Source organism: Macrotis lagotis, chromosome 2 (genome assembly GCF_037893015.1).
Source record: "Macrotis lagotis isolate mMagLag1 chromosome 2, bilby.v1.9.chrom.fasta, whole genome shotgun sequence".
In the NCBI taxonomy this organism is placed as follows: domain Eukaryota; kingdom Metazoa; phylum Chordata; class Mammalia; order Peramelemorphia; family Peramelidae; genus Macrotis; species Macrotis lagotis.
Genome location: NC_133659.1, coordinates 265772881 through 265800532, shown reverse-complemented (window position 1 = coordinate 265800532; position 27652 = coordinate 265772881). Strand labels below are relative to the sequence as shown.

At 36.6% G+C, this 27652-nt stretch overlaps 1 long non-coding RNA gene across 1 annotated transcript in view; it reads left to right on the top strand.

Moving 5' to 3' along the window:
• LOC141511681 (uncharacterized) overlaps positions 1–22313 on the top strand; it is a 32258-nt gene extending 9945 nt beyond the window's left edge. Inside the window, exons 2-3 of the long non-coding RNA XR_012475365.1 lie at positions 18913–18965; positions 20159–22313. This is a non-coding gene — a long non-coding RNA (uncharacterized LOC141511681). The remainder of the gene's footprint in view (positions 1–18912; positions 18966–20158) is intronic.
• Positions 22314–27652: the final 5339 nt, after the last annotated feature.

Sequence of the window (27652 nt, the reverse complement as noted above, 5' to 3'; positions counted from 1 at the left end):
TTCTGTGGTGCTCCATTCATCAGTAACAATAGCATATCCACAATATCTGGGCTGTCCTAATCAACAAGTATTTATTAGCTATCCATTGTTTGTTAGAAACTGGGCTGAGCTCTGGTTACTACCTCAGTATCCAGTTTACTATGTGAACAAATTGTAATCGCAGTACAAAAAAAAAAATAAAGTTGAGAAGACTGGCTGGACCTGATCAAATATGTCCATAAGAAGTTTATGCAAGAGAAAAAATTATTTTAACAAGATTTATCAATCAAAAACATTTCGAAGAAAGAAAGTTTATAAAGGAATGGAAAAGTTCAGACAGAGTATACTATTACATGCAAAAAAAGCCAAATAAGATATCAGTACCTAATTATCTTCCAACTTTCTTATCTCTATAAAATCTTTATGAGAATTATCTATGCATGCAAGTGAATCTTTGATGAAAAGATGAGAAGAAAAGATAATTAGTAGGCTTTTAAAGATGCTTTCCAGCCTTAGACCATACCTTCACGTGGCACAATTAACTGAAAAAAATGTAGATAATGTAAGATCCCAAAGTTTCTATTGTTTATCAATTATTAAAAACAAAAAATTGACTTTGTTCACAACCTTGAAATTTTTTACTCAAAATATTTCCCATAAATGTTAGAATGATACAGGGGTCCATGAGAGAGACAACCAAAGTAACAACTTGATTCAGCAGTTCATTGAGTACAAAATGAAATGGGACACTGAAGAGGAACAAATATGCCTGCCAAAGTTTTTCAGTAGATTCATGGAGGATGATGAAAAACCCACACAGAAGCAGAATCAAGGGGTAGCTAGATGGCACAATGGCTAAAATACCTACTCTGGAGTCAGGAATATCTGAGTGAACCTGGGAAAATCACTTAACTCTGTTTACTTCATCTCCTCATCTTTAAATGAAAAGGAAAATGCAAACCACTCCAATATCTCTGCCAATATAACCCCAAATGAGGTCCTGGAGAGTTAGGTATGACTAAAATGATCTAACAGCAACAACAACAAAACATTAAAGTTCTATGTAAACACTCACTATTGTTATTATCATCCGCTAGGGAAATATCAATGAGAAGGAATAATTGAATTATGAATTTGAATAGAGAAAATACCTATCCAATCAAGTCACAAACCCAAAGTTTTGAAGATTATTACTCAATATTCCCATAGTTTTAGACATTCCTAAAAATAATGTTTTATGGCACATGTAAATATATCAATACATTCATTTACAAGAGATAATGATGATAATAATGATAATGACAGTTAGCATTTGCATACCCTGCTTCGGTTTGCAAATCACTTTACATACATTAAATCATTTGGTGTTTACAAGAATGCTGGAAAAGGACTCAGAGCTCAAGTAGAATTCCTTTCCAAAAGCCCCATGAGATCCTAAGTTACTTCCAAGCTCATCACTGACCTTGGCGTCAGGAGGATATGAGTTTGAACCCAAATTTGGACACTTGATACTAGCTGCATGACTTTGGGTAAGTCACTTAACCCCGATTTCCCCACATCCAGGGCCATTTCTAGTAGTACTGATTCATTTCTGGCCACTGAACCCAGATGGCTCTGGAGGAGGAAGTGAGACTGGTAACTTAGATCAACCCCCTCACTCAAATCAGATTCATGCACTTGTCATGGTACCACCAACCTGATGTCATGGTCTTCTTCAAGAATGAAGGACAAAGATCATCTAAGCTCATGGAACTGAGGCTAGAAACTGGCAGGTTCTTAAAAGTCAGTTAGACCAATGATCTGGTTTCTCTACCGAGGACAATGAGGTTCAGAGAAGCTAAGTCTAAGATCATGCAGCTAATGTTAGAAACTAGATTTGAACTCAAGCCTTTGTGACTCCAGTCCAATATGATGACCACTGTACTTTGATTTCTCTCAGTCTCTTGCACCTGATAAGTAGAGAGTTGTTGGTGAACTCAATTATCACAAAATAGATATGCTCAGCTTTTTTGTAGGTTGGAGCACTTAATGAGTCACGTTTCAAACACCTGAACTGTCAGAGAAATTTATAGCTAAATATAAATATGTAAATATTTTAAAATAGTATCTATAAATTGATAATGTAATTAACCCTAAAGATACAAACACACATCCACATGCTGAAAAACAACTCCAAATTCTAATGCCATATAACAAGTTTTGAAATTTTGAGTCATTTGCATGGGAAAGAGGACACACACACACACACACACACACACACACACACACACACACACGAATGGATAAAGAGGGGGAATAGAAGAATATGCCATTAGAGCCATGGTCTAGGATGGGAAGAGGCCCGGAAGATTTCCTACCTGCCTTTCATTTTCTTCACCCTTATACCCAAGGAAAGAATAGAAGATACAGAATTTTCTCCAGTAGAATACAAGTCCATAGATGACAGGGATTTTTTTGTTGTTGTTTTGTCATTGTTTTGCCATCTGTTGGACTGGATTGATATCTCTTAGCAGTCTTTTCATTTATGTGTTAAAGTAACAATATGAGATAATATCCTCATATTAATATAACCTTTAGTTTACTTATTTCAGTGAACAAACATTGATTTTCTTTTCCTGCCATTGAAAGCACGACCAGCAACAAAACTCTTGTAACAAATATACATAGTCAAGAAAAAAAAGTTTCAACATTGATCACATTCAAAAATATGTGTGTGTCCTCTGCCATGCAAATGACTCAAAATATATCTCATTTGGCATCTTGAATCTATTGCCTCTCTGTTAGGAAGTGGGTATCATATTTCAGCATGGATCCTCTGGGATTGTGATTGGTCATTTCACTGATTAGAGTTTATTGCTATCATCTTTCAGATAAGGAAATTAAATTTCAGGGAAGTTAAATGACTTGCCCAAGTTCAACAGCTAATAAATGTCTGAGATGTGACCTCAAACCCTGGTCTCTTTTGACTGTTGATCTATCAATTTTTCCATGGTAAATACTGCATCAGATCCCTAGGAGAAAATTAAAGGCAACTTCAGCTACATTTCTCCACATTGTTCCTATTCCTAGCCACATGCAAGAGTCCCCCAAAATGAAAATTACTGTCTCTCATTATCATCTTTATTTCTTGTTCTACCTTTCCATCTAGGTAGAGTTTGGAAGCAAATCATATCTTTTCACATTCTAAACTAAATTGTACCTAGTGTGGTTGTGTTTTTTGGGGAAGAGAGACTCTCCTTTATATTTTTAAATTTTATTTTTTTATTTATGGAACAAAATAGGCATTTCTATAACACAGTAAAGTAAAAAAAAGATGATTGAACATGATTTGGAAAAGTCTTCCCTAGATAGTAACAAAAAGGGATTTCTCAGTCCTATCACTTGGCCAGTTGTCAGCCCCTTCTCTGAAATCTACTGCTCTGCTGGGAGCTGACATTAACAGGGGGAACTCTGGTGATGATCATATCTATAGAGCAGAAATTTTAACTTTTTTGTGTCCTAGATCCCATGGATCACAGGTTAAGAATGACTGCTACAGAGGATTACTCAGCTAAAACTCATCTTGTCCAAGTCATTCATTTTTAAGATGAGGAAATGAAGTTGATGCAGGTTAAATGACTCACCTAAAGTCATACAGGTAGGGATTGGCAGAGAAGGGATTTAAGCTGGAGTATTCTGACTCTTTAAAGTAGATGTGGCTCGCTACTAGTCAGTATACAATTTATTAAAGAACCATGCTTCCAACATTCTGCTTTACTAAATAACGTTGATTTTTCTTAAAGATTTAATCAGATTAAGCCACTTGCCCAGTCACAGAGCAAGTGTTGGAGGCTGGATTTGAACTTAGATCCTCCTAACTCTTAACTAGTGTTCTATCCACTGTATCACCTAGCTGTCCTAAGACTGGACATTTTAACAGTTATAACAACAAAGTTTAAGAACAATAACAACAAAAAGGCCCACATCCTTTGAGCAATATACTCTATTTTCATTTGCCATTTTCCTCTCTTCTAAGAAAGAAGTTTTGGTCTGAACTATATAGTTAGCCTTTCGTATTTGCTTTGGATTTATTGATTAAAAATGGGTTTCAGAGGTTTTAAACTGAAACTTACAGTTGATAGGGTTCTCTGGCCATGTCTTGGGGAAATGCTAGCTTTACTGATATTATTTGTTGACTGCTCAGGGCTATCTATCATACCTGCTGAACAGGTTTCCTCCCCTTCCTGACCTTTACCATTCTGTGAATTGGAACAGTGTTTTGTTAGAGGTTTGTTTTTTAGATATCAAGGAAGACAAGAACTCACCTTTTTTTTGTTGATGTTTATTCATTTCAGCTATATTTAATTCTTTGTGACCTACTTTGGGGTTTTCTCGGCAGAGATACTGAAGTGGTTTACCCTCTTCTTCCCCAGTCATTTTACAGATGTAAAAAACTGAGACAAACAGTAAGTGACTTGCCCAGGGTCACACAACTAAGGGTCTGAGTTTATATTTGAACTCAGGTCTTCCTGACTCCAGGTCCAGGACTGTGCCATGTAACTGCCTTGTTCATCTCTAGTGTCTTCATTATTCGTGCTATAAATTTCTTTCCTCCAATTACTATCACCAAGGATAATGCCCTTTCTAGATATGAGAAATATTTTGACATCTGGAGATCTCTCAGTGGATGTCTAGAAGTCTAAAACTATAACAGAATAGCTCAGCAACTCGGGAGAGAGTGGTCTATAGTTGAGTTACCATCTCAGGTTATCAGAATATCAAATGCTAAGAAGCATTGTTTGAGGGGTTATAATTGATATCTATTGTGTACTGCCATGGTGATCTCTCAGTCTGTTAACTGGAGGCCATGGATCCTTGAAGTTCCAGAAACCATAGCAAGTGACAGGTAAATCTAAAAGTAAGAAACAATTATTAGAAATAAAAGAAATTGGGGCAGCTAGGTGGTGCAGTGGATAAAACACTGGCCCTGGAGTTAGGAATACCTGGGTTCAAATCCAGTCTCAGACATTTAATAATTACCTAGCTGCATGGCCTTGGGCAAGCCACTTAACCCCATTTGCCTTGCAAAAACCTAAAAAAAAAAAGAAAGAAATCACACAAATCTCTTTATTTGTCCAGTCTTGTGATTTTAGTGATATAGAGAATACTTATCAGCCACTAGTGAAATTTAGTCTTAGAGCAGGAATTCTTAACTCAGTGTCCAAATTTCTATACTATACTACATATAGATAAATTTTTTATGTTCCTAGGTTACCAAGAAGTAACCAAGAAACTGTGGTCTTTTTATCCAAAGAAGTTCAAGGGGATAACTTCATCAACAAACCTAAAGCATGTGGAAGTGGGTAGGGGACCACATTAAACAATGAGTCATTATAATTGCACAGTGTTCAGGGTTTTGTTGTTGTTCTTTCCATTTACATGGTTATAATGATTTTATATAGTGTTTTCCTAGTTCTGTTTATTGCTTTGAATTAGTTCACACAAGCCTTCCCATTCTTCTCTGAGTTCTTAATTAATTTTATTTTATTAAAATCAATCATTTTATCATAGTGCAGCAATAATCTATGACCTTAAAATACCCCAATTTGTCTATTCCCAACTGATGAGCATCTATTAATAAAGACCAGCATTTGAACAAAACCAACTCATACTAATTGTATGAGTTTATTCTGAATTTCACACCCATGAACCCCATCTTTCCACTGAGAGGAAGAAAGTATATTTTTCCTAATAGATCTCCAGGATTGATATTGTCATTTTTCTGGAGATCTGTTGTCATTGAAGTTTATCGGAGGTCAAGTGTTTTCTAAGGTGATAGCTGTTAATATTATTATAGTCATTGCATATATTGTTCTTCTGGTTCCACTTTTATCATTCTATATCAAGCAAATAAATCTTCTCATGATTCTTTGAATTCATCATATATGCCGTTTCTTATATTTCAATAATTTTCCATTTATCGTAATTTGCCCACTACTATTCCCTAGTTGATGAGTTAATACTTTGTTGCTATCACTGATTGCTTCTATCAATATGTTATTATATCAATAAATGTCTAATGATTAGGATGATAGTCTTTCTAGAATGGGGACAGTTTGATCCTGGAAGAATGGATAATTTTATTAATTTATTAATATTTATTCATTTTATTAATCAAACATCTCATTTTCACAACAACCCTTGGAAATAGGTACTATTATTAGTAAAACTTTTACAGTTGGGGAAACTGAGGAACACAATTAAAATGACTTGCCTTTCACATATTAAGTGTTTGAGGGAGATTTGAATTCAGGTCTTCCTGACTTTAGGTCCAGAGCTCTACCCACTGTGCCATTCAGCTGCATATGATTGTTATAGAGATTATTTCCAACTGGGAAAATCTTTGCATATTTTTGGGGTGAAAGGTCTGAGTCTCAAGAGTGAGGGGAAGAATCTAGAGGGATAGTATTATAGATACATGTTGTAATTTTTGGCTAACCCTTCCTAAAATACCTGAGTTCTATAGTGCAGTTATGATTTCATTGGTGTAAATACTCCAGTCCCTTCATACCTTCTTATCCTGTGTGCTTCTGATCCATATTTTTCTTTTTTCCATAACTCTTCCATGGATATTTACTCAAGAGATTGGATATATTCATCTTTGTGAGGAGGTAAAGAAAAACACTTATGAAGTTTTCCTTCCTTGGCTCCTTCATATCTCTTTTCGGCATAGTCTTACTAACTTAACCTCACTTTAGTCTGTTTTGATGTAATTCCATACTAGATCTTGTTACAAGCAGCTCAACACGTAAAAATAAGCCAGAATTCTTGTAACGAAGGCTAAGTCATTTATAGAGTCCTAATGGCGACATTCAGTCTTTTTCTCATTATTTACACAGACCCTATGTCTCTAAGAAATCCTAAGAAACAAATCTCCCTTGTTACTATAGAGAAATCATCTCTCTTCTAATTCTCAGTGGAGCATTATTAGTTAAAGGTGGGGTAATTATATTTATCTTATTGGCCAGTTTTATTTGGAAATAATTATTGACCAAAAGAGAATGACTTAATAATCTGATGATTAAAAATTGTACTTTTGTTTATTCTGATAAGCATACAAAGTAACTTACAGTGTGTATCCTGAACACTTCAGAAACTCAAGAACTTGGGAAAAAGAGATCTATAGTAGCAGAATCTCTCACCAGATAACTTTGCCAGAGTTAAAGAGGAAAAAAATCTTGAGATTCTTCTCAAGTATATTTGAGGATGAATTGCATGAATGCCAGTGACTCCTACTTTTAACTGTTTTCCCCCTCTATGCAATGTAAAAGGATCCTTGTCATTTTTCCTCACAAAGGACTTTGCCATTAAATCATTTATTTATGTCTTTTTCCAGAGAGGAGTTTGGGACAGGAGTGGTGGAAGATATTTTATTTTTCTATACCTTGAATTCTCTAGATACTCTTACAATTTTCCCATTGTCTATGGGAACTCAGATCTGGTTTTACTGAAAAAGGAGAAATTGGCTATATAATACTGAGGATATAGTTTAACTCTTCAAAACTTTGACAGGAAAGAGGGCAAAGGGAAAATAGAGCTTAGCTAAGCTTAGAGAGGCTCATCACCAGAAGGTTGGTCACTAAGCTTTGTCCTGGGACCCCTTCTTATCTCATCTGTTTCTTTGTCTGTGTGTGTGTGTGTGTGTGTGTGTGTGTGTGTGTGTGTGTGTGTGTGTGTGTGATCACCAGTTTAATTATTGTCTCTTTGTGGGTGACTCTCAGATCTATTTTCTGTTGTTCAGTTGTTTTAGTCGTGTCCAACTCTTCATTTTACCATTTGGGGTTTTCTTGGCAAAGATACAGAAATAGTTTGCCATTTCCATCTCCATTTCATTTTACAGATGAGGACACTGAAGCAAATGGGGTTAAATAATTTGCCCAGGGTGCCATAGTTGGAAGTCTCTGAGGTCAAATTTGAACTCAGGTTTTCCTGACTCCAAGCTTGTTCTCTATCCACTGTACCTCAGGTATACATTTCCAGCCCTACTATCTCTCCTAAGTTTTAATTGTGCATTTCCAACTAGATATTGGATATTTCAACAAAGATGTCCTGGATGAGCTCTACTGCATTGCCCAGAGAACTGATAGTTTTCTGTCTCAAGGCAAGCACTTATCACTATAATAACAAATATTTTCTCAGCACTCTGCTAAGGGTGGTTGTGAGTTAAAAAAGCTTGTCCCTGATTCATCAGCTTGAGAACAGAAAAGGAGCAGATCTGCCCAATAGGAGATCAGTGAGGACCAAGAGACCATTTTGCACAGAAACAACTCAGTGTGGTGCACATTATTCCTGAGGAAATTGATGACAACAAGGTCTGCCACCCAGAGTTGTTAGTTGATCCAAGTTCATGATTTTCCCTACCTATATTTCTCTTTCCTAAGTTTCTATAAATGTGTGGCCACTGTCCTCTATAGACAATGGATGCCTTGGTGGGGGAGAATGACCTGGGTTTATGAGGGAACTATGATGTTTATTATTTCATTTGCCTTATATGGAATTTCTTTGACATTATGGTCATCTATGATTTTGTCTTGTTAAAGAATTAGTGGAGAATTATGCTATAAGAAATAACAAGTAGGGGGTGGCTAGGTGCCACATTGGCTAGAGCACTGGCCCTAGAGTCAGGAGTACCTGAGTTCAAATGTGACCTCAGACACTTAATAATTACCTAGCTGTGTGGCCTTGAACAAGTCACTTAACCCCATTTGCCTTGCAAAAACAAACAAAAAAATAACAAGTAGGTTGATTTCAAAAAACCTGGTGTAGGATTCTCTCTCGTTGTTCAATGAACTGTGAATGACTTAGCTATTCTCAACAATACAGTGATCCAGGTTAATCCCAAAGGACTAATGATAAAGTATACTATCTGCCTCCAGATAAAGAGCTGATCTTGTCTATATACAGACTGGGGAGAGCTATTTTTCACATTCTTTTTCTTTAATTTGAGTATTCTTGTACAAAATGACTAATGTGCAAATGTTTTAACCTGTATCAGATTGCTTAGCATTTCAGGAAAGGGGGGGAAGGGAACGAATTTGGAACAAAAAAAAATTTTAAAACATTAAAAAAAATTATCATATAATTAGCAAAAAATAAAACATTTTATATATATATATATATTATATAAAAGAATCAATAGTTCACTATTATTAACTAATCATTCTAGAGAACTATTTGAAACTATAACCAAAGGATTATAAAACTGTACCCAACAATACCACTACTAGCTCTGTATCCAAAGAGGTCATCAAAAATAGAGAAAAGATCCACATGTACAAAAATATTTATAGCAATTCTTTTCATGGTGGCAAAGAAATGGAAACTTGGGGGACATCCATTAAAGTGGAACAAGTTGTGTTGTTTCATAGTCTATGATTGGAGTACTATTGTGCTCTCAGAAATACCAAGCAGAATGGTTTCAGAAAAAACCTGAAAAGACTTATATTAACTGATGCTGAAACAGGACACCATTGTTCACAGTAGCAGCAATACTATAATGATGATCATTTGTGGAAAACTTATCAACTCTGATTAATACAATGACCCAAGACAATCCAAAAAAAACCCTGATAAGAAATATTATCCACCACTAGAAAGAGAATTTACCAATGCAGTGCAAATTGAAATCTAATTTTTCACTTTATTTTTTATTTTTGTAACATTACTAATATGAAAATGTGTTTTGCATAATTTCACATATATATAATTGATAACATTGATTGTGTTCTCAATAGATGGGGAGGGGCTAGAGGGAGAAAAAAATTGGAATTCAAAATTTTAAAAAATAAGTGTTAAAAACAAATTAATATTATTTTTTAAAAAGAATTAATGATGTTCATAGGGATTGATTTTATATAAATGGAAAATACACTGAATGGGGCTTAGGAGCTACAGTGGATAACAGTAGGAATATATTTCCTCTTGTCTCTTTCCCTTTCCCACATCAGGGTTATACATAAAATTCTGAAAAAGTTTGAGTTATAAGTACATAGTGATTATCTCTCTCACTCTCTGGGAACTCTAGGCCCTTGGTAATGAGGTCAAATAATGAGCAAGATCAGAGACAGCAAGAATAGGGTCCATACCACTTCCTAAGTGTGTTTGATTTATTTATTAACATATTGTGTCCCTGAGAGAATGTAAACTTTTTAAGGACAAGGCCCATTTTAGTTTTGCCTCTGTGGCTCCAGTATCTAGCTTAGTGGCACATAGTTGTTATATAATGAATGTTTGCTGATTGATGGATGATGAATCTTTTGGATATAGCAATTCAGGAAGTCAATCCGAAGGTATAATGGAGAGAACCAACAAAACCATAGATCCTTGAGGCATCAGAATTTAGTTTTTATATGATTACAAGATAAATGTTGCCATCAAAGTATTTTTAATAAAAGAAGAATAATAAGCACTGTGTGCTCATTCAACAGAGAATATCAAAGTCTTGGAGAATAAAAATGAAAAAGAAGAATGGTTGGAAGGACATTTTCTGAGATTATGCATCATGGAAGGCAATATTATGCAGTTTTGTAGAGGAATGCTGCAATTTTTCATGCTAACTTAGTGCTCATGTTATTGCTCTGGAATATTAAGACCTGACCCTCATTAATGGTACAAATTACATAATAAAAAATCCCTAAGATTTAGTAACCCATAAATCACTTTTGACTTCTTGCTGCAGTAAAAATATACATTCAGAGACTTGGGAGGCTGATCTATTCCCTTATGAATATTACAGACACCAAATTCTTTGGCAGATAGACACAGCAGAAAATTAAATACAGAGGAAATCTCTTTATCAGCAAGTAAAAGCCAAAAACAACACAATTTAAACTCTGAGATAGAATGGTGGCAAGCAAGAACTTTTCTATTGTCATAACTCATCTACCTGTCACAACTTGAAATTGATGGCCTTGGTCTTAGATGAAAGAAATGGGAAATTCTGTAGCCTTACCCTGCTCTTAAGAAGGAAATATAGGATGAAAGGGGGGAAAAAAGACAAGTCAATTGAAAGACTGCTGCTGTGTTTTTCCTCAGATCCATCCTCCTCCAAGTTCTTTTCCTTTCTCCTCAAAGTGCTTTTTGGTCCTGTGATCAGGAAATGACAATTCCACAATGGGGGTAGCTCAGTCTCTGAAGCAATTTTCTTTTTTTTCCTTAATCTTAGAATAGCAATAGACTTTATAAGGCTATTCAATGGCATGTATACAATCCCACATAAAGTTTTCTCGTCTTTCTCAAACATTTCCAAATGAGCCCACTTTCTTTCCTTTGTCTCTCCACCTTATCTAGGGTTCATACCACAAATAAGATGATTTATGAATGAGAAATGAATGGGAATATGGAAGTGAGGGATAGAGTCCAGTCTCTTACATGTTTCAGAATTGTCCTTTATTTGTTTTGTTTTATATTTTTAGCTAGAATGCTAAAGGAGTGGAGAGAATTAGGAGTAAGGAAAGCCTGAGTTCAAATTTAGCCTCAGACTTGGGCAAGTCATTTAACCCTGTTTGCCTCATTTCCTCATCTGTAAAATGATCTGGAAAAGGAAATGGTAAACCATTCCACTCCAGAATCTTTGTCAAGAAAACCCAAATGGAGTCATGAAGAGTCATACATGACTGAAACAGTAAACAACAAAGTAGAATTGAATATTCCTTACTTCAAAATATTTCTTTGGGATGGAGGAAAAAACTCCTTTTCATCACGACTGTAAGTAGATATAATGCTCATTATAGAAAGGATAAACAGAATAGGCTAAATAATAATATTAATGCATATATAGGACTTTTAATATATAAAAATAGTCTCACTCAATCTTACAACTATCCAGTGAAAGAAATAATCTAGGTAATAGTTTCCCCATATCATGGATGAAGAAACAGAGTTTAGAGTCTAAATTACCTACCCATGGTCACACTGCTAGGCATAGTCAGAAGCAGGATTTCATAGTTAGAGCTGCAAGAATAGAATCCAACCCCTTTATTTTCCAAGTGTATATGGTGGAAAGAAGTGGGCTTAAAGTTATAGACCCTGAGTTCCAATTCTGATTCCAATATCCACTATCAATGTATCCCTGAACAAGTTCCTTAACTATCTGAACCTGTTTCCTTCTCTGTAGAAAGAAGTGGCATCTTCTCATTCCATAAGTTCTCTTCCTTAATAGACTCCCTGAATTCAACTTCGACCTGAATCTCTGGTCTTTATTCAGTGGAGTCCTCTCAGTATGAGAGAGAGACCTGTTTCAAGAAATGACCTAAGGTGACTCTTCTTATAGAATCATACACACAGAATTGGGAGAGCTGCAGAGGTCATTCATTCCCTTTCTAGCCCAGGAATCCTGTCTACGATATCCCTTACAAGTGGTCATCCACCCTCTGTTTGAAGACTTCCAGGGATGGAGAAACCAACCTGTAAAGTATACTATCTCACTCTAATTATCAAGTTTTTCTCACCCAAATGTGTTGTCTTGTCATTTTCACCCTCGGGTCCTATGTTTGTCTGCTCTAGTCAAGGAGAACAAATCTAAATGGTCCTGAATGTGACAAACTCTTCCAAAAGTCCAAGACAGCTATTAGATCTCTCCTCAGCAGCCTCTCCTTCTCAAGGAAGGGTAGTCAAGAGCCATCTCCTCATTTATTAGGTTTTCAGTGTGAGCATTTACACCTTGGAAATCCGTAAACTCTACAAACCAACCCTGATTTGTGGTTTGTCTAGACTTGATAAAGTAAGTGATGGGGAAAATGCTAAAAATGCACTTAAAACAATGTCATTGGGAAGTTTACTTCTATATGGCACATGGATAGAGTGCCAGACCTGGAGTCAGGAAGACCTGAGTTCAGATCGGAACTCAGACTATGTGTGACTGAGCAAATCACATAACCCATATAACCCCGATTGCCTAAAAATAACAACGAAGACCAAAACTGTATTTTGAAAACATTTTCTCCCTAGAGAGTTAGTTGTTAATTACTAGCACACACCTGTCCTTAAGTCTCATCTTCTCCAACCTAAACATTTCCACTTTTTTTCAACATATCCTGTTATTTTCATGCCCTCTCAGCATATGGTGGAAAACAGCCCCAGACGTAGAATTAGATGATCTCAGGTTAACTCTTGGCTTTGCTAATTACTACCTGTGTGACTTGACCTCCCTGGATCTAATTTTATTCATTTGTAAAATTTGAGATTTGGACTCAGTGACCTATTTGGGTTGTCTTCCAATAATCAATTTTTGACTGTATAAGAAAGCCAAGGTAAACACAAAACTGATTTTAATGGGAGGGATGCAGAAGAATAAAGAACTTACAGCAGACGTCAAGGAAAATGTATTGTTCCATAGTTTAAAGGGAAAAAAAATAAGATGAAAGCAAGAATGTGTGAAATGTAAACAGATTATACAAATGATAAATTGCCTCACTGTAAATATTATTCTCTCATCAGTTATAGATCATTTGATGAAAAGTATTTGTTTACACCAAGTTTGTCAAGCTGTTTTTTAAAAATGCCAGTTCAAAGAACATGGCAATTCATTGTCATTGTCTTTGATCCCACAAACTGAGCAAAGGAGACAGTTTAAACATCCTTAAAAAGGCATTGTTGAACCTACCTAAATATCAAAGATGATAGATCGCTGGGCCTGCAGCCAACAGGAGCTGAGTTTAAATATAACCCTCAGATATTTTCTACCTCATTGTTCTTGGGCAAGTCATCTGACTTCTGTTTTTCCTCAATTTCCCCAACTGTAAAATGGGAATAATAACAATATCTACTCCTCACAGTAGCTATAAGTATCAAATGAGATAATCTGCATTTTGGGTAATATTTATAAAGCATTTATTGCAGTGTCAGTCATCTAGTAGGTACTACATAACTATTATTATTATTACTGCATTTGTTGTTGTTTAGTCATTTTTCAGTGATGTCCAATTCTTTATGATCCCATTTGAGGTTTTTATGCAGAGATACAGGAGTGATTTGCCATTTCCTTCTCCAGCTCATTTAACAGATGAGAAGTGACTTGTCCGAGGTCAGAAGATGAGTCTTATTGACTTCAGACTCAGTACTCTATCCACTGCACCACCAAGCTGCCCAATTATATCATATTATATGATTATTGCATGGAATGATATTATAATATTATATTTATTATTTATAACATTATTATGGTATATTTTATTATATAAATTTTTATTATTATTATAGAGGAAAAGAATATAAAGAAATAAAGATAGAGAAATAAGAACATAGACATAGCATTTAGATTTACAGCTGAAACAGACCTTTGAAGTCACCTAATTCAACCATTCCCCCCACTTGCTGATTGTTATCAATGAGAAAACAAAAGCACAGTGAGAGGAAAGTGATTTGCCCAAAGTCATTATAGGAAATAAACGGCAAAATTAGGATTTGAACGCTTTCTCTGACTCCACATCTAGCCCCCTTTCCCTCTTTACCATGGTGTCTTCCCTCAACAAATGAACAAAAAAATAAAGGAAGCTCAAATCCCATTCCAGAGAAACCTGACTGGGAAGGAGATTGAGAACAATTGTAGGGAGAGCAGCTTTAGTCCTACATAGTCTCCATCTAGGCTTGCCAAGCCGGAAGGAATCTGCAAAGGCTGCTGAGTGTAATTCAATTCAACAACGATTCTTCAGCAAACACTAGGTAGGTGCTGGGATTACAAGGGTTAACAATATAACCACTGCTGTCTTCAATGGAAAGATCACTAAATTTGGAGTAGGAAGGCTTGAGTCTCTATGCTGGTTCCCTAGGATACTAACTACCCAGGTGACCTTGAACAAGTTACCTTATCTCTATGGGCCTGGGTTTCCTGCTCGGTAAAATGAGGAGGTTGGATTAGATGAGCCATAAGGTACTTTAGAACACCGACATTCTTAATTCTCGTGTCACCTTGTGCTATTCCAAGGACAAGGTAAAGAGGACCTGGTCCCTGTCTACTTAGGACTTCCAGTACTCCCAAAGAAGATGGGTTTCCCCTTAAACCCCTGCCAGAGGAGACCTCTAAAGGGGATCAGTGCAATGACCTACTTAAGTTTTCAGCTTTTGCTTCACTCAACTGAGACTATTCAATGTGGGAGACAAAGGGAGAAAGGAATAAGATCTTATATAGAGCCTACTATGAGCCACCCCATTTTTATAAACATGACCTCATTTGATCCTTAAGGCAATCCTGAGTGGGATGAACTTTTTCTGAGACAAAAAGAGGTTAAATTACTTGCTCAAGATTCCATAGCTAGCAAGTGTCTGAGGATGGCTTTTCTTATCTCCATTTTACAGTTGGGGAAACTAAGGTTTAAATGACTTGCTCAGAGTCCCATATCTACCAAGTATCTGGATTTTCTTATCCCCATTTTATGGTTGGGGAAACTAAAACAAACAGAAGTTAAATGACTTGCTTGAGGTCACACAGCTGCCAAGAATCTGAAGCTGGGTTTGAAGTTAGGTCTTAGGGACTCCAAGCTCAGCTCTCTAACCACTCTGCCACCAGCTGCCACTCAACCCTTGTGTATAGTCTTGTCCCCTATTCTCGGATCAATTATTACAACGTAGGTTTCATATAGGAAGATAAACATACCACATCCATCACGTGAACAGGTCCTATCTTGTTCAACTTTTCAATTCACAATCAGAACAGACTAGGACTGGAAATTTTCAGACTGGGAGATATTTTAACTATACCATCATCCTCCCTCAAACTTAAATTTCATTTGCATCTCTTAGTTGTTTCTAAATGACTAATTTCCCCCTCCTCTAGGTGTTCTTACCCTGGAGTCTTCACACTTGATTTTTAAAAATATTATATAATTTATTTTGTTTGTAATTCTATGCATTTCACTTGATACATTAAAAAAATTATTCTGAGGAGGGATCTGTATATTTCACAGGATTGTCAAAGGAGTACACTATACAAAAAGTTTTTAAATCATTTTAATTTAATATTAACTTAATATTTTTTGTTTTCAGAGTGTTTCATATTTATTATCTCACTTGATCCCTCACAGTATTATTAACCCTCCCACCCCAATTACAGATGAAAACATGGCTAAGGAAAGATTTAAGTGATTCACCAAGGATCATAAAGCTAATATCATTGGTGGGATTTGAACTTCCAGGTCCATTGAATAGTTCCAGGTACAACAGTTTCCTATGTTTTTCCCTGAAGAGATGCTCTAGTCTCCCTCTCTCCTTATATCCTTAATACACACCCACCCTTTTTGTTCCCTGCCAGCTGGGTAGAAAAATCTATTTTCGGATTAGCTCTTTTCCAAAGCAAGGGATCAGTAAACATGGGACTCCCCACTGTGGTTAGCAAACAATTTTTATTTGTGGTTGGTGTGTTATCTTTTCTTGGAACCTGAAGCTGAGGAGGAGGAGGGGCCAGGGGTTAGGTGATATATGCTCCCTGCCCCTGAGGCTACCCATGAACCTATTCCAGCTGAGAAGGTCTTGGCAGCCTGGGGATTCGCCAGCCTCCCACCTGTCTTTGTCTACAGGTTTGTGATGCTATCTTCCTGCACAATGGACACCGATCTGATTGAACTTCACAGCTCTTCTCTGGTGACAGAGGTTTAATTTCATGGCCAGAGGCAGTACCTTCCTGGTATACTGAGAAACTGAAGAAATTCATGAATCCATATTAGTGAAAACAGGAGCCAGGAGGGCAGAGAGTCACTCTTGCCCCCACCCACCCCCACCCCCTGCTCTTGGTCTTATGACCTCATTGTAAAAGTGTCATTTACTCAAAACCATGCATCTGCTGTAAAAAGACAGTTTCCCAAGCTTGAGACAAACATGTGGCAACAATCACAAGACATTCTGGATGTTAAAAAGCCAATTTTGGATCCCAGGCTCCACGTGTGGCAGTCATGGGAGTCTGGTTGGTTGCAAAACTGGTAAAACTCCAGTTGGGTTGAAATTCCCAAGTTCTGACTAAAGATCCCGCAAGACAGAATGGGTCTCCTTTTGCTTACAGAAATATTTTATATTTGCTTGGCTCCTGATCATTTATAATTATATAAATACTTATAATTATATATAAATATAACTATAACTTAACCTTGATTCCCTTCACACATAATTTTGTTCTCCCAACTTCCTCTCCTGGCTCTCTGGCCCATCCTCTCTCTTTCCCTTTAACCAGCTCCCTTTTTTCCCTTTGTCTGTCTGTCTGTCTGTCTGTCTGTCTGTCTGTCTGTCTCTCTCTCTCTCTCTCTCTCACACACACACACACACACACACACACACACACACACACACACACATTCTGTGTCTGTGTATCTCTGTGTCTGTTTCTCTGTCTCTCTCTGTCTCTGTCTCTCTCTCCCCCCTCTCCCTTTCACCTTTTCTCCTTTCTACCTCTTTCCCTCTTCCTCCTTCCTTTTACCCATGTCTCTCTCCCCCTTCTCCTCCTCCTTACCTCCTTCCTTCTTTTCCTTCCCCTTCTTCCTTCTCTCCCTCCCTCTTTCCCTTCATCCCATTTCTCTTTCTCTCCCTTTCTCTCTCTCTCCCCTCCTCTCTTCCCTCCCTCTTCTCTGTCTCCTCCTCTCTTTCTCTGTCCCTATCTCTATCTCACCGTCTCCTTTTCTCCTTTCTCTCATATTAATTTTACAAACTTTTAAAAAATATTTCTGGAGCCAGGCAAATGTTTTTGCCTGTGAATTAGAATATATCATTTCTAGTCACAGCACTACCATTTACTATTTGACATTGGGTAAATCCCATAAGACTTCAGTTTCTAAATCTATAACATGATGGGAATGGACTAGATGAATTGAAAGTAACTTTCAACTCTAAAACATATATGTAGTATATATTGTAGTAGTATTGATATGGATATAGTATTGAAAGTTTGCCAAGCATTTTTCTTCCACTATCCTATTTGAATCTTCTAACAATGCTATGGTTATCATTTCTATTTTATGGATGATGAAACTAAGACTTAGAGAGTTAAGTGACTTGCCTGGGATCACCCAACTAGTCATCTGAAGCAGGATTTAAACTGGTCTTTCCAAGTTTGGCACTTGATCCATAACATGCCACCTTTATTGTAATATCCATTTAACTTCACAATATTTCTGCAAGGTAAGATGATGGGCAGGTTTTTATAACTGACATTTAAACAATATTTTAAAATTTATGAAACAGTTGATAAACATTTCATTGGACTCTCACAATACTACTGATGTGAATATCCCAAATGAGATATTGGGGGGGCTCTTTCTCTCCCCATATATACATATACACACATAGATACACATATATATGTCTGTGCATGTAATGTGTTTATATGTGTAGATATGTCTACATCCCTATTCATACACCCATGCATATAAATGTATATAGACAGTGTTGCTTAGCTCCCCATAAATGTGTATAGATGTATATGAGTGTTAATATATATATAGCTATTATATATATTATAGATATTTTTACAAAGAGAGACAGAGACAGAGACAGAGACAGAGACAGAGAGAGAGAGAGAGAGAGAGAGAGAGGAGGATAAAGCAATAGACCTGAAGTCAGGAAGACAGGTTGAAATCTTGCCTCTGATGCTGCCTCATTGTGTGAACCTGGGCAAGTTACATAACTCTGTCCACCTCAGTTTCCAAAACTGTAATATGGCAATATTAATAGCTTTACCTTCTAGGGTGGTTGTGAAGATCAAGTGAGATTGCAAAGTGCTTTGCAAACCTAAAAAATGAACTATAAATACTATAGTTTACTATTATTATTTATATTTCTTATTTTATTATTATAATCCATGTTCTAATTATTTATGAAAACCCATTACTAGGATTATTACCAAATCAGATATAATTTTTAAACAAGCTTTACAGAACTATATAAAGATTAACTATTATTATCCTCATTTTACAGATAAAGAAACTGAAGCTCCAAGAGTGTGGATGACTTGCCTGGGGTCACAGTAAGTAAGTATCAGAGGTAGGATTAAACTTGGTTTCCTGACTCCTGACTCCTGACTCCCATAAACTCTTTGTAAGAGCTTAACCCGGAAATAGAAATGAACTCAGACATCTTCTGAGGAAGCTTCTGAGACCTAGAGAGGAAATATTCTGCTCAAAGCCATCTAGAAAGTAAATGGCAAGGTTGACCCATAAAGTCAGTGGCTTTTTGGAGGAGCAAAGAGCTCTTTGTTTATTTGGATTTAAGTCCTTGATCATCATTTATCCCCTTCCAAATATTCAAATAGAATAATTTTCTTAGATTGCTCAGGTCCTCTAGGATCCATTTTAAAGATTCTACCCAACTCTGGGATCAGTCTCTCATTTCAGCCCTTGCTTCATTTCTCCCTTGCATAAATTTGGACTCTTTAAAGCCAATTCTGCCTTCTTTTTTTGTTTCTTCGGAGATTCTATTTATGAATATTACAGAGTTATTTCCTTCCTTAGAAAATTTATTTGGGGATTCTTTTAATCCCAAAATCAATGTGGTATGAATTTTCTCCCATTTGCTCTTAATTCCATAGTTAGGACATCAGACCAACATGTTGGATATGGTGATTGGGCTCTCAGGTCCTACATTTCTCTGCAGTCTTGCAGTAGACTATAGATGCACAGGGACCAGTTCTGCCCATGCTGAAGTCTGAAGATTGCTGTCCTGTCATTCTTGGGTGGGAATCTATCTGGGGACCAGAGCCCTGACTTGAGATAGTCATTTTAGCCTGAGACTAGGAGCTAGAGGCAATGCTGTCAGTGGGCAATTGCCCATCACTGATGTCTGTGGTTTCCCTCATCTTCTTGTATTTCTCCTGTCTCTTGTTATGTTGACCTCGGATGTTTTCCTACATAATCATCTAATGAGAGGGGTCCAAGTACTAGGGAAGTTTCACTGTAAATATGCTAGATTTTCGACCTGTCTTCCTGACACCAGTTCATGTTGACTTTAACCTATATCCTTCAGGTCCCTTCTCCTTATACTGTTCTTTATAAAATGGATAACCCTGGTGGAGCTTTTCTTTGGTTCTTTTGTTTTCTTTGGCCCCTTCTTTATTTTCAATTCCTCAAGGGAGGTGGGTTTGTCTAGAGTCTTTCATTTTTCATGAAAATGAGGCTTTCAAAAGGCAGAGTCTGTCAGACCTTGTGTCTTGATTTCTGTTCTGCAGATCTGGACATTGTCCTATTAAACCATAACCAGCTAATCATTGCAAGACAAGAAGTGACAGCTAGATCTCTCTACTGAAGGGATGAGGAACTGCTAGTCTCCTGATTTCATCCCAACAAGCCTTCAGGCAACAACTGTACCAAGAGAAAACAGACTCTGACTAAAGCTGCTGGCAGAGGCTACCCAGAGATTCTGCAACCTCTTCCTTCCTCCCTGTAATCTGCTCTAATCAAAGAAGAGTCCAAGTTGGGGTTTGCACTCATATCCTCAGATATGAAATCTAAGGTACTTTTCACTGCCCTGTGATAATTGACTTACAGATGCCCAGAAATAAAATTTCTAGACTAATAAAGCTAGACATGGAAGGGACCTGGAGTTCATCTATGTCCCAGGAATAGGAGTTAGTTTTACTAAAAAGCAACAAAACTAAGACTTGATTGTCTCCTTTGGCCTCCTGGTCACCTCACACAGATTGAGGCAAGGCTCCTCTGACTACCCTGCTGACAAGGCAAGTTGCCCTGTGGAGATAAAGCTAAGGGCTACTTCGTTCTTGCATATCTTTGCTGCATTGGGTAAATAAATTCATTTCAAATGCCAAACCTGAACTAAGAGGGTTTTATCTTAAGTCCATTCTTAACAGATGGTTGATATCAACAAAGCTGGGAGTGAAGAAGTATTAATATTATATCCATATTAAAGTTGAGGAAACTGGGGCAAATGGAGATTAAATGATACCTATCTCTTCTGATCCCCTTATTTTAGAAATAAAGAAACAGAGGCACAGAGAGATTAAGTATATTGCCCAAGGTCACACAGGTAATGTTAGAGGTGGAAGCCCAGATCTCTGATACCAGACTCGGTGGCTTCTCCATTCTATTCAATGGCAGAATTGATAATAGAATGTGGGATTTTTTGAATGGCTGGCCCTGTGTCCTTTAGACTCCATCACAATGACTGTAGATATAGGAATCCTGGTTGAATAATAGTAAGGTCACAACTAATATCAGTTTTTCATCTTCAATTCGATTCAGTAAACATTTGTTAATTTTACTATGTGTCAAGCACTAGAGGTATAAAAAGAGGTAAAAAAAACAGTCCCTGCCCTGAAAAAAACTTTCAATCTAATGGGAAAATAACATGTAAACAAATATATGCAAACTGTATTCAAGGTAAATTGGGGAAAACTAAGAGATGGAAAGCACTGGAATGAAGACCTATTATAGGATTTCTGTAGAAGATGAGATTTTAGCTGAGGGTAGGGAGATGGTGCAGTGGATAAACCATGAGATCTGGAGTCAAGAAGACCCAAGTTCAAATTCAATCTCAAACACTTGCTAGCTATGTCAACCTGGGCAAATCATTCAACCCTGTTCCTTATCTCTAAATGAGAAAGAAATGATAAACCAGAATCTTTACCAAGGAAAAATCCCAAAAGGGGTTACACAGGGAGTTGCACATGACTGAAGCAACTCAACAATAGCCACAAAGGGAAGGTTTTCTGTGTAAGGAAGGTTTTTATCTGGGACTTAAAAGAAACCAGAAAGGTCAGTACTTGGAGTAGAGGATGGGAAATGTTCCAGGTTTGGGAGATAGACAGTGAAAATGCCAAGAGCTGAGATAGAGGTCTTGTTCATTGAATAGACAGGAGGCCAGGGTCACTGGATCAGGTAAAAAGGTGTAAGAAGATTAAAACAACTTTGAAGAATTCACTCAGAAAGATCTCAATGATGTTATCTTTTTAAGGGGGAGACATAAATCCATCCAAAATTTTTCTTGCCATTGTTATAAACTGTACTATTCCCTTTTTCCTCTCCAAGTGGGAAGAATTTGGAACTTATAAATTTATTGACTCATTGACTAGCATCTCTCTCTCTCTCTCTTTAAATCCCTAGTGCACACATTTTCCATCAGGGTCCTACTCTGACTGTCTGATGGCGGAGTTGAACTTGGGTACAAGTAGCTTTTTCACAAATTGAAAAGCTTTCCAATGGGGGATGGAATATATATGGAGCTGTAACTAGGAATTGATAGCAAATTCAAATAGTATTGGGGATTAAGGGTAGGCGCAGAAGTGGGAGAAAGTCCCTAGGAAAAATGACCTGGGTCGGAAACTAGGTGTAAGAACAGAGTAACTGGGGAAAGCAAGTAGAGTATGAGTCAAGTAGTGCAAAACTTTTACTTCAGAGAGGAAATATACCTCCCAAACATCCCCTCTCAAACCTGCATTAACTATGGGGTGGGGGTGGGGGAAGGAGGGAGGGGTATCAGAGTTTTCAGGACTATGGAACTGTATTATAATTCATCCAAGAAAGGGACAAGAAGAGGACATCATATTCAATGGCAAGATGATCATATAAAAGAGAACTCTGATGGATTGAATCTTCCCACTAACTCACCAAAAAAGAGTCATTCATTCTATCAACCAGCATTCTTTGTCTCTAATGGACTGAGCCCTGGGCTAAGAATTGGACACAGTGAAGTCAATTGATGGACATCAATGTTTCCATTTTTCTGCTACCACAAAAGGATGCTACTTTGGATATTTCAATACTTATAGGATCTTTCTGTCTTTGATCTCTTTTGACTGAGCAAGAAACAGCTCCTTGCTCTCTAAAGGAGGAGACAAAATGTAAATTATATATATATATATATGTATATATATACATGAATATATTTGTGTGGTGCACATGTGATCTCGCACATGTGTGTAATAGTTACCTACAAATGAGACACATAAAGGAAGAATTGAAAATAGTCTCAGAGGGCTATGTTTTTAAGATTAAGGCTTCTTGAAGTGGAGGGAGTAGGAGGAGAGGAAAGAGATGACTTTAGCTAAAATTTGCAGGAAATCAGGGAAATCATGTGGTAGAGATGAGGAGGGAGAGCATGCCAATGAAAATGCATAGCTTCAGGGCGGCTAGGTGACACACCGGCCTTGGAGTCAGGAGTACCTGGGTTCAAATCCAGTCTCAGACACTTAATAATTACCTAGCTGTGTGGCCTTGGGCAAGCCACTTAACCTCATTTGCCTTGCAAACCCCGCCCCCCCAAAATGCATAGCTTCAGGAGATAGTATGTGGTGTTTGAGAAGGAGCAAGACCACCATCCCTGGAGTGTAGTACACATGGACAAGAGAAAGGTGTAAGATACTGGAAATGTTGTGGGGGTGAGGGGAGGCAGGTTATGAAGGGCTTTCAATGTCAAACAGAAGAATGTATATGTGTTCCTAAAGATGAAAGAGAAACAATAGAAATATTTGAATAGGGGAGAGGGGTGTGCTTATCATGATCTGACCTGGGTTATAGGAAGACCAGTTTGCTAGTTCAGTAGAAGATGGGATAGAGTGAAAAGAGACTGGAGGAAGGGACCAACCAAGTTAATAATAAATATCATATATTAGATTACATGTTAATATATCAATATAGCATATGTTAATTATTTCACACAATGCACATATATGTATATGCATATGCATGTTTTATATATGTGCATACATATGTGTGTATATAAATATAGAAAGGAGCCTAATAGGCCTCAATTTCCCTGAGGAGGTTGGACTAAATCATCTCTAAACTTCCTGTTCAGAAAAAAGAGGTCCATGACAGAAAGACCCCCATACAGAAAAAATGGGAAAATGATGACTATCAATGGGGAATGACTGGAGACAGTGGGCTATGAATCTTTTTTTTTTTTTTTTTTTTTTTTAGTTTTTGCAAAGCAATGTGGTTAAGTGGCTTGCCCAAGGCCACACAGCTAGGTAATTATTAAGTGTCTGAGGCTGAATTTGAACTCAGGTACTCCTGACTCCAGGGCCAGTGCTTTATCTACTGCACCACCTAGCCGCCCCCATGGGCTATTAGTCTTAAGGAATATTATTAGGCTCTAAGAAATGACAAAAATGACAAATTTAGGGAAATTGAGGATTATTTATATTCACAGATTCAGAGTGCAGCAATGTGCTGTTACTATAGTAATGTTAAACAAAAGAAAAGTAAAATAAAGTTGAAAACCACATAATAGTGTAATAATAATGATCAATTTTTTTTTGTCAAAGAACCCATGAAAGAATGCATCTTTTTTTTTTCCTTCTAAGATCAGGGATTATAGAATGTTTCACATCCTATGAGACTCAGTTGCTATATGGATTGGTTTTGCTTCACTGTTTTTTCTATTATATGGGAAATCTCAGGTCTGGTAGGGGCTGGAGTGGAATAAGAGGATGTAAATGAGAAATTGATATGACATAAAATAAAAAAAGGAATAATTAAATGTTTAATAAGAAGAACCAATGATTCTCTGCTGTCTTATTTTTCCTTCTCAGAAAGCCCTCCTCTTATCATTTCCATTTCCATAACTCAGGGTCCATCTTCCTACATGGAACTTGCCCTTACCATTTTGAGGTGGAATGAATACTTCTAACATCTCTTAGTGTCCCTTCCATAAACAATCTTGCATTGATATTTGTATTTGGTACATATTTACTGTCTTTTCAATTGTATCATGAGCTTCCTTAAACTGATGAAACTTTCTTTTGCCTCTTTGTATTCCCAGTGCTGAGAAGAGCAATCTTATATAAAATGATGATGTCTATCCTTTGTTCTCAAAGTAGATCATGACATCAGGGAGTAGACCATGCCATGACAATGAAATGAATTTAAGTGAGACAATGTTGTGTGAAGTCACACAAAATAGCTGCCTGATGAATGTTTGTTGTTGTCACCATGACAACGATTCAAACAACCAATTGAAAGATAAGATGACAGGAAGGTTTCCAACTCATAGCTTTATTTCCTTTTTAACTTTCAAACTCTCTTGAGTCCTAAAAGTGAAAAATCTTTTTGGGTTTTTTTTTTAGGTTTTTTTGCAAGGCAAATGGGGTTAAGTGACTTGCCCAAGGCCACACAACTAGGTAATTATTAAGTGTCTGAGACTGGATTTGAACCCAGGTACTCCTGACTCCAGGGCCTGACTCCACTATGCCACCTAGCTGCCCCTTCAAAATGTGAAAAATCTTAACAACCTGTTCAGATTTATGAAAACAGACCTTTCCTTTTGTAGATTTGTTGATCTGACCCCATGAATTGCACAAATTATTCTCACTCCTTCCCTCCATGTTAATAGCCAGCACTTATGGCAAGCTTTAAGGTTTAAAGGTTTATGAAGCTCTTTATTAATATTAACAATTTTAATCATTGTAATTGTATTGTCCCTGATTGCTAATGTCTTTTAGTATTGTTTTTCATTTACATTCTTGTAGTCATTGGGTATATATTTCTCCTCACTCAAAAGTTGCTTTCAATGGACCTTAAAAAAAAAAAAGAAACCCAGAAGTTTTAAGAGATGTCATTTAATAGTGCAATGAAATAGCATAAATGTTAACTTATAAAAGATGATAGCACCTTTTTTCTCTCTGTAACTCTTTATATAAGTCTTACCAAATGTCTCTGAATTATTCATCTTCATCATTTCTTAGGACATGGTAATATTCCATTACACAGACTACAGTTTGTAAAACCCATCTCCACATAAGAGAAAGTTGATTATTTCCAGTTTTACCACAGCGGTTTTCCTGATTAATTCTGTGAAGAACCAACCTAATGAAGACACTCACTTCCATGTACTCCAGTGGTGCTTATTTTGTGTCACCAACCTAATTATATAGTCCAAGGGTGTGGAAAGACTCTGTGGGAATGATTCCTGAACCTTTTAAATTTTAGGGTTATTCAAGGATTTGTGGCCATTATTGATTTTGTGACTTGACATTTATACAGACAAACATTATTTTAAAAACAACAACCAAAAGAGCAGGTAGATTGACACAAATCTATCCCCTCCCTTGATCATAGAGCAAAAGGGCACAGCTGGCAGTCTTTTTCCACAAGGTAATTATTTTTTGCGTCTGTGACCATTTTATTTGTTTTTTAAATTTTATTTATTTAATTTTAATTTATGGAATAAAACCTTTTTAATAACAGTAAAACAGAAATGATTGCACATGAAACTGCAAATCTATTATGTAGAACCTGTCATTCCTTTTGAACATATAATAATTATCATGTAAATTTCTTTGTTTAACTTTTTTCCTTCCTCCCCCCACTCTAGAGATGGCTAAGATTAAACAGATATATAATCATTCTATACATACTTCTATTTATCAGTTCTTTCTCTGGATACAGATAGAATCTTCCTTTATATGCTATTTGTGGTTAATTTAGGTATTTGTGATAGTCAAAAATGACTATGCCAGCTCATAGTTGTTCTTAAAACATTACTGTTTTTGGTATATATGATTTTCTGGTGGTTCTGCTCATCACACTCTTCATTATTTTGTGCAAGTCTATCCATGTTTTTTCTGAGATCATTGAGGTCATCATTTCTTACTGCACAGCAGTATCTTATAATGACCATGTCAAAATAATGACAATTTTCTGCTGAAATCTACTGAGTAGCAATTTCCTAAGACTCTCAGTTCTGGAGGAGTTGTTGATTTGAACTGATGGAGGAATTTTTCACAATGGGAGTTCCATGCACAGATAAAATTAAGGGATTTATTCCAGAGAGTTAAAAATGATGTATCATAATGGCATGGAGGTTTTTTGGTTGTTAAACCAAAACAAACCTTGTTGAACTCTAACAAGTTTGTAAAGGCTTCCAGAAGGGAAAAGGCCCTTCTATTGACTGTATATCACTGAAGATCAGTTCTGCTAAGTTTAAGGAAATGCATTTTTGCCAGGGAAATTAAGGTCTCTATTGCAATAGTTTCCAAAGACCTTTTCCTATGTCATAGGGCGACTGAGATCTGTGTCATTGGAGGGCATATTCACACTAATGAAATCACAAGAGATTAAAATATCTAAATATAATAAGGATAATAATAATAATAATAATTGTTATTTCTGAAGTATTTATTGTGTTTTCCTCTGGCTCCAGAGCATGAAGGAATACCCCCTTGCTTTACTGGCTTTTCTGTCAAGATGATAATCACAATACTATTGAACAGGACTAGGCTACAACTATTAACTGCCTCATCTATTTTATTCTGTTCTTTCACAACATGACTAATATGCTAATACATTTAACATGATCGCACATGTATAATCTCTATCACCTTGCTTGCCATCTTTAGGAGGGGAAAGGCAAGGAAGGAAGGAAGGAAGGAAGGAAGGAAGGAAGGAAGGAAGGAAGGAAGGAAGGAAGGAAGGAAGGAAGGGAGAAAATTTGGAACTTAAAATCTTATAAAAAAATAAATGTTGAAAACTATCTTTACATGAAATTAAAAAATAGAATATATTTAGAATATAACTAGCAGTCTTTTCCTACAAAGTAACTATTTTTGTATCTGTGACCATTTTATTTATTTTTTAATTTTATTTATTTAATTTTAAGTTATGGAATAAAACAAACATCAGGTGAGGAATGGTGATTTTTATTTGGTCTGACCTATTGTGTCTTCTGTGATTCCAGAGCATGAAGGAATACCACTTGCTATGCAATC